The following is an 8,666-nucleotide window of genomic DNA, read 5'->3' on the forward strand; positions in this document are numbered from 1 at the left end:
ATACTAAATTTAGATGATGAGCAGAGTGATGCAAAGGCCCAAAAGGGAATGCAGTGGTAATGTATAAAGTTGGTGTATTCCATTACTTTGGTTTGAAGGGGGTTCCCCGTGACCATGCGAAAGCATTATCATGGTTTCTTAAAGCGGTTGAGAAAGGAGAATATTTTGCTAATGTACATGTGTTGGGTGTTAATCAGCTATTAGAATGGGCTCTAGACACAGCATGGCATGTGGCAAGTAGTATATTCTCCTCGACTACTCCTGTACCTTACACCCAAATGACAAGCCAGCGTGAAGCTTTTGTAATTGTTAGTGGCCAATCTTCTGGGTAAATCAAATAAGAGTTTGTGCAGTCTTCAATAGATTATTCCCTTCTGTTGGGTGATAATGATATAAGAGAGGAGTCTCATATTAAAGAAGTGACTGGTGAAGAAGCAGATGCTTTCAGAGGAAGACTCATTCGTAGGCTTACATCTGTCATTGTGCACCATGTACCAACATTTTGGAGATTAGCTCTTTCGATATTCAATGGGAAGTTTGCTAAGGTAGGTTCAACAAATGGCGCTCCTGGTTCAGTGAAACATGAAGAGACTGCTAGACAAAACTCCTTTTAAGACGGCCTTGGTAACGTAAAGGATTCAAATCATTTCTTGGAGGAAGTTGCTGGAATGGTACAGGACATTATATCTGTTTGTGAAACTAAGGGAAGGACTGCGCACCCTTGAATGCAGTACAAACATTGTTTGCATTACGAACCGAAGTTATGGAGGTGTTCATATTGAGGCTCTGCTCTTGGATGAAAATGATTACGTCAGATATTGTCAATAATGAATATTGGGTGCCAGTATCTATTCTTGAACGCAGTGGGTCAGCATTTGCTATTTCTTCTTTGCCTCTATCCTTTGGTGAAATGCTGGTCTCCGCAATGGATGAAATTAGTAAATACCCGGCCTGTTGCATCTGATGTATCTTGTCCACTTGGCTTGAGAACACCATCATGCTGTTATTGGAGTTGGAGCCTGAGTTAAATCCAGTTTGGCATTATCTTAATATTCAGAACCACAGAATTCGTGGCCTCTTGGAAGGTTGCGCATTTGATCATGAGGCACGAATGGATGCTCTATATTGCCATGTCCGTGAACTAGCATGGAGAATGCGCATAAACTGTTTGACAATATCAGCATTAGAATTTTCTCTTATGGAATGCAGTGATTAAATGCCAAGTGTCAAGTGGTTTTTATAAAGATTTGATTGCCACAAAGCCGCCATGATTAGTGACACCGGGATAGAGATGTGGCGCAAGGGCTGGAATTATGTTAACTGGTGTCGTTAAAAGATGAGTGCGCATTGAATAAAAACAAAAGAAGGAAGACCTGAAACGTGCTGGAGCAACGAGACCTCAAAGCTGAACTCCATCCTTTATAGCACCGATTCGTTTTCTGATACTTTCGTCGACAATCTGGAGTTAGATTACAAGCATCATATGAGTGGAAAGGGAAATGGTGTGCTTATATACAAGTTTTATGCTGTGGTTGTGCGCGTCGACAACATTGGAGGACGACTTTTTCATTGTTTGGTACAACATGCTTAAGGACAAACAAGAAGTTTCGGCCCAGACAATTTGAGTATCATCCATCTGATGCTAGTTTGATGGTCTTCGGGACTTTGGATGGGGAAGTGGTTGTGATCAACCATGAAAGTGGTAAAATTGTCGGACATGTTCAGTCAGTTGGAGCAAATCATAGTATTCTTGGTCTCTGTTGGTTCAACAAGGACCCTTCCAAGCTTATTGCTGGCTCTAGCAATGGCACATTACAACTGTATGATGTGAACCGAATGCGCTCAACTGTTCTTCCTTCCAGATATGGTGCAGGCAGCAGCAGTAGAAACCCTGCCACTTACACATATGAAGAGTTTGAGAAATTAACATCTGTCCATATTAATGAAACAGATAATTATTTCCTTGCTAGTGGATATTCAAAACATGTTGCTCTGTATGATGTGTGCAGTAGAAAACGGTTACAAGTTTTCGAAGATCCCCACCGTGAACATATAAATGTGGTAAAGTTTGCTCATCATTCCCCATACTTGTTTGCGACTTCATCTTTTGATCAGGAAATCAAAACTTGGGACTTACGACAAAAGCCTACACATCCTTTGTATACAACGACCAGCTTAAGAGGGAATGTGATGGTGTGCTTTTCTCGTGATGATCATTATATCCTTTCCTCAACTGTGGATAATGAGGTCAAGCAACACTTAGCTGTGGGTGGAAGGCTACATATGAAATTTGACATTACTCCTACAGGAAGTGTTCAGAACTGTACTCGGTCATATTATATGAATGGGAGGGATTACATTATTAGTGGGAGTTGTGAGAAAAAAGTTGTTCGTATATGCTGTGCTCAGACATGATCTTGGCAAAGGTGGCCATGAATTGAGTAAGAGCACAGGAAATGCTGGTGGCAGACTTGCTTGCGGTGTTGTCGGTCTTCAAGGATGAATATGAGCAGTTGGTTATTTATAGGCTGGTTCAAATGGTGAACCGTGAAGCCTAGCAAACAGCAGCTATTCAATTTTGTGAGCAGCTTAGAGGAAGACTGTGTTTTTTAAGTCACACAGCAGTTTCGTAGCGCGCTACGAAACTGCTGTAGATGACTGTTTTATGAGAAAAAATGAAATTGATGCTGAGGTCAGCTAATTTTGAATGAAATGTTTCAAGAGCATAAAGGTGACTATTCAAAACTATCCTAGCTGTTCAGAAGATGACATATGTGCATTGCAAAAAGGTGAAATGTTTTGTTTCCAGCTAAAGTCTCGTTAAAGGTACTTTATGACCGAATTATTAGGGTTTTGGTTTTAGTCTTCGGTGATCCGGTTTGTACACCTGTTCAGCTCATAAGGCTTCCAGCTCATTTGAAAGGTGTGGTGATATGCGTTGTTTGGGAAGAATTAAAGAGCAGAGGACATGTTTTTAAAGTGATGAAGAGTGATGGGAGACAGAGGCCGTGAAAACAGAGCACCTCCCTTGGTTAATTAATGAAGCCATCTACGTGACTGGAATCCAAGGCCAGCTCATTCAGTGTGTTCTCCTTCAAGATACCTCAACCGAAACAGAAAGAGGACATGTGGCAGCATTCACAAAGCATCATGCATACGAGGAGATAGAGTTAGAATGTCAATATGATTAGGACTCTATGTATTTACAGCGCAATACCTTTTGTATTTATGAAGTTTGTTTAGAAATAGATAAGGTTAATTAATGGTAGATCATCGAGCTCTCCCCTCATGCTTGTTGAGGAGACTCAAGGTAGTTTGAGTTTTTGTTTTCCTATATATAGGAGAAACTCTGATGTAAACAGGGTTGGAGATTTTATACAAAAACAGAGTTTATTTGGGCCAATGTAAAGACTTATTACAGTAATAGTAAAGCAGTGGTTGTTTCTTCTCAAGATTCTCAATGGATTATATTGTTCAAATATGATGGTGGTTTATTCTCTTAATGTTCTTTTACAGCCTTGTTATAGCATAATCACTCAGAATTCATTTTTAATGCTCTGACTTCCTGTATGTTTGGCAAGCTATGGTTTATGTGAAATATGTTTGAACATCTGATGCAAAGAGCCTTGACTTCCATGAAATGACTGTGATTTTGTTTACTAAATGTGTGAGACTCCATAGCCCAATGAAGACCAATTTGATATGTGTCCAACCAGCTTTGTTTTCATGAATGTGTGAAGAGTTAGCCATCTGTTGTTGTGAATGATTTTTATCAAAAGTTTGTGAGAGAGCCCTCTCTGACTAAGGAGGCTAATCCTTAGTCTAAAGTCTGGTTGAAAGAGTTACATGAAATCTTGCTTGGTTGCAGCCCTTAGTACTGATTTTGTGATAACATTTTGGTGCGTCTGCCGGGAGTCTGAAGATTATTTTTTCCCGAAATTTTAAGATTGAATTTCTGAAGGTAGCAGGAGTTCAAAGTGGTTTTCGAGGCTGCAAACCTACCTTGGCGACTCCATTGTTGAAGAATTCAAAGTTCATACATTCATGGTGATTCCACTGGAGTTATGAAGGACCCAGAAGCTGCCATTCTTAGTTCAAGGTATGCATGCATAGATTTCTCAGGAATTCATGGTTTCCCAAATCATTTTCCCAAGGATGCATATTTTCTAAGGAATGGTCCCAAATTTAATGGAAAAGATTTGAGTTTAACTCTGAAGCATATCTCAGATTTCTGTCATTTTGCTGAGCTTCTTAGAGTTAAACATGAGGATGTTTGCATAAGGTTATTCTATGATTCACTTCAAGGGAAATGCAAACAATGGGTGGAAAACTTTCCTGTCAAATCCATTAAGTCATTTCAAGACCTTTGGCTCATGTTTTTGGAGGAATGGATAGATAGGTCAGAGTTGGTGGCAGACTCTCCCTCAGTTGCAGATTTTAAACAATGGAATAATGATTATAGCAAAGAAGAAACAAATGAATATTTTTCTTTGTCCTTGTCCTCATATTTAAAATCCTTTGACTGCAAGGCAGAGGATAGGATGAGATTTTTGGATGAATTTGCTGAGGACCTTGAAAAAGAAATTGAAGGTTTAGAAGGACAAATTCAGGCATACAGTTTTCATGATCATGATCATTATTCTCAGAAGTTTTCTATGGCAGAACGCAAGGAGACAATGTTGGTTCCTTTCTCTTTCACGATTGAGGAACTGAATACTGTGGTTGAAGATCAGTTTGCACAGCTGGAAAGTTACAAGGAAAAACAAGCTGATCATGTATTCTGGGATCCTGTAGCTGATTACATGGAAGACTTTTACTCTCCAGTATTTCAGTTTTTCAAAGAAGGTCAGAGACAATTTCAGTGGCAGCGGTCATCACACTATCATATTGGCTCTAAACTCCGATGCAGTCTAAGAAATCAAATATCAGATAAGACAAATGATTGGCTTCATTGGAAATTTCACATTGATTGAGCAGAAAAGAAGTTGAAATGGTTAGGGTAGGTAGGTAGAGGTAAATGCAAATAAGCTCAAGGTTAACTGAGCATTTTTTTTATTTTTATTTTTCAGTAGATGTAGCTTTCTTTCTCCTACAGTTATGCTTGTCAAGAAAATTTCTGTTTGTCACAAATGGATAAGGCACTGGAGCCGCATGTTCCTAGTGTACCACAAGGGCACACTATCCCAAGTGGAGCCACTGTTATCACTGAAAATTATGTTGCCAAATTTTTTTAGCCTAGCTTAGGGACAGGGTGTTTTTGCAGCGCATGAATCCTCTTTTAACAGTTTCGCAGCGCAACATGCTTCAAGTGATTCCGTAGCGCGCTACGAAATTAGGGATTTTCTCGGGTTTTCAGTAGAAGGTTCATATACTAAATTTAGATGATGAGCAGAGTGATGCAAAGGCCCAAAAGGGAATGCAGTGGTAATGTATAAAGTTGGTGTATTCCATTACTTTGGTTTGAAGGGGGTTCCCCGTGACCATGCGAAAGCATTATCATGGTTTCTTAAAGCGGTTGAGAAAGGAGAATATTTTGCTAATGTACATGTGCTGGGTGTTAATCAGCTATTAGAATGGGCTCTGGACACAGCATGGCATGTGGCAAGTAGTATATTCTCCTCGACTACTCGTGTACCTTACACCCAAATGACAAGCCAGCGTGAAGCTTTTGTAATTGTTAGTGGTCAATCTTCTGGGTAAATCAAATAAGAGTTTGTGCAGTCTTCAATAGATTATTCCCTTCTGTTGGGTGATAATGATATAAGAGAGGAGTCTCATATTAAAGAAGTGACTGGTGAAGAAGCAGATGCTTTCAGAGGAAGACTCATTCGTAGGCTTACATCTGTCATTGTGCACCATGTACCAACATTTTGGAGATTAGCTCTTTCGATATTCAATGGGAAGTTTGCTAAGGTAGGTTCAACAAATGGCGCTCCTGGTTCAGTGAAACATGAAGAGACTGCTAGACAAAACTCCTTTGAAGACGGCCTTGGTAACGTAAAGGATTCAAATCATTCCTTGGAGGAAGTTGCTAGAATGGTACAGGACATTATATCTGTTTGTGAAACTAAGGGAAGGACTGCGCACCCTTGAATGCAGTACAAACATTGTTTGCATTACAAACCGAAGTTATGGAGGTGTTCATATTGAGGCTCTGCTCTTGGATGAAAATGATTACATCAGATATTGTCAATAATGAATATTGGGTGCCAGTATCTATTCTTGAACGCAGTGGGTCAGCGTTTGCTATTTCTTCTTTGCCTCTATCCTTTGGTGAAATGCTGGTCTCTGCAATGGATGAAATTAGTAAATACCCGGCCTGTTGCATCTGATGTATCTTGTCCACTTAGCTTGAGAACACCATCATGCTGTTATTGGAGTTGGAGCCTGAGTTAAATCCAGTTTGGCATTATCTTAATATTCAGAACCACAGAATTCGTGGCCTCTTGGAAGGCTGCGCATTTGATCATGAGGCACGAATGGATGCTCTATATTGCCATGTCCGTGAACTAGCATGGAGAATGTGCATAAACTGTTTGACAATATCAGCATTAGAATTTTCTCTTATGGAATGCAGTGATTAAATGCCAAGTGTCAAGTGGTTTTTATAAAGATTTGATTGCCACAAGGCCGCCATGATTAGTGACACCGGGATAGAGATGTGGCGCAAGGGCTGGAATTATGTTAACTGGTGTCGTTAAAAGATGAGTGCGCATTGAATAAAAACAAAAGAAGGAAGACCTGAAACGTGCTGGAGCAACGAGACCTCAAAGCTGGACTCCATCCTTTATAGCACCGATTCGTTTTCTGATACTTTCGTCGACAATCTGGAGTTAGATTACAAGCATCATATGAGTGGAAAGGGAAATGGTGTGCTTATATACAAGTTTTATGCTGTGGTTGTGCGCGTCGACAACATTGGAGGACGACTTTTTCATTGTTTGGTACAACATGCTTAAGGACAAACAAGAAGTTTCGGCCCAGACAATTTGAGTATCATCCATCTGATGCTAGTTTGATGGTCTTCGGGACTTTGGATGGGGAAGTGGTTGTGATCAACCATGAAAGTGGTAAAATTGTCGGACATGTTCAGTCAGTTGGAGCAAATCATAGTATTCTTGGTCTCTGTTGGTTCAACAAGGACCCTTCCAAGCTTATTGCTGGCTCTGACAATGGCACATTACAACTGTATGATGTGAACCGAATGCGCTCAACTGTTCTTCCTTCCAGATATGGTGCAGGCAGCAGCAGTAGAAACCCTTCCACTTACACATATGAAGAGTTTGAGAAATTAACATCTGTCCATATTAATGAAACATATAATTATTTCCTTGCTAGTGGATATTCAAAACATGTTGCTCTGTATGATGTGTGCAGTAGAAAACGGTTACAAGTTTTCGAAGATCCCCACCGTGAACATATAAATGTGGTAAAGTTTGCTCATCATTCCGCATACTTGTTTGCGACTTCATCTTTTGATCAGGAAATCAAAACTTGGGACTTACGACAAAAGCCTACACATCCTTTGTATACAACGACCAGCTTAAGAGGGAATGTGATGGTGTGCTTTTCTCGTGATGATCATTATATCCTTTCCTCAACTGTGGATAATGAGGTCAAGCAACACTTAGCTGTGGATGGAAGGCTACATATGAAATTTGACATTACTCCTACAGGAAGTGTTTAGAACTGTACTCGGTCATATTATATGAATGGGAGGGATTACATTATTAGTGGGAGTTGTGAGAAAAAAGTTGTTCGTATATGCTGTGCTCAGACATGATCTTGGCAAAGGTGGCCATGAATTGAGTAAGAGCACAGGAAATGCTGGTGGCAGACTTGCTTGCGGTGTTGTCGGTCTTCAAGGATGAATATGAGCAGTTGGTTATTTATAGGCTGGTTCAAATGGTGAACCGTGAAGCCTAGCAAACAGCAGCTATTCAATTTTGTGAGCAGCTTAGAGGAAGACTGTGTTTTTTAAGTCACACAGCAGTTTCGTAGTGCGCTACGAAACTGCTGTAGATGACTGTTTTATGAGAAAAAATGAAATTGATGCTGAGGTCAGCTAATTTTGAATGAAATGTTTCAAGAGCATAAAGGTGACTATTCAAAACTATCCTAGCTGTTCAGAAGATGACATATGTGCATTGCAAAAAGGTGAAATGTTTTGTTTCCAGCTAAAGTCTCGTTAAAGGTACTTTATGACCGAATTATTAGGGTTTTGGTTTTAGTCTTCGGTGATCCAGTTTGTACACCTGTTCAGCTCATAAGGCTTCCAGCTCATTTGAAAGGTGTGGTGATATGCGTTGTTTGGGAAGAATTAAAGAGCAGAGGACATGTTTTTAAAGTGATGAAGAGTGATGGGAGACAGAGGCCGTGAAAACAGAGCACCTCCCTTGGTTAATTAATGAAGCCATCTACGTGACTGGAATCCAAGGCCAGCTCATTCAGTGTGTTCTCCTTCAAGATACCTCAACCGAAACAGAAAGAGGACATGTGGCAGCATTCACAAAGCATCATGCATACGAGGAGATAGAGTTAGAATGTCAAGATGATTAGGACTCTATGTATTTACAACGCAATACCTTTTGTATTTATTAAGTTTGTTTAGAAATAGATAAGGTTAATTAATGGTAGATCATCGAGCTCTCCCCTCATGCTTGTTG

General features: G+C 40.0%; 2 pseudogenes; both read left to right on the forward strand.

The window, feature by feature from the left end:
* Window positions 1–1,650: 1,650 nt before the first annotated feature.
* On the forward strand, window positions 1,651–2,415 carry LOC149192079 (protein DWD HYPERSENSITIVE TO UV-B 1 pseudogene; annotated as a pseudogene).
* Window positions 2,416–7,018: 4,603 nt separating this feature from the next.
* On the forward strand, window positions 7,019–7,687 carry LOC149192080 (protein DWD HYPERSENSITIVE TO UV-B 1 pseudogene; annotated as a pseudogene).
* Window positions 7,688–8,666: the final 979 nt, after the last annotated feature.

This window comes from Pinus tabuliformis, chromosome 2_2 (genome assembly GCF_031772625.1).
Source record: "Pinus tabuliformis cultivar Carrire ecotype Pingquan chromosome 2_2, CPIR1, whole genome shotgun sequence".
NCBI lineage: Eukaryota > Viridiplantae > Streptophyta > Pinopsida > Pinales > Pinaceae > Pinus > Pinus tabuliformis.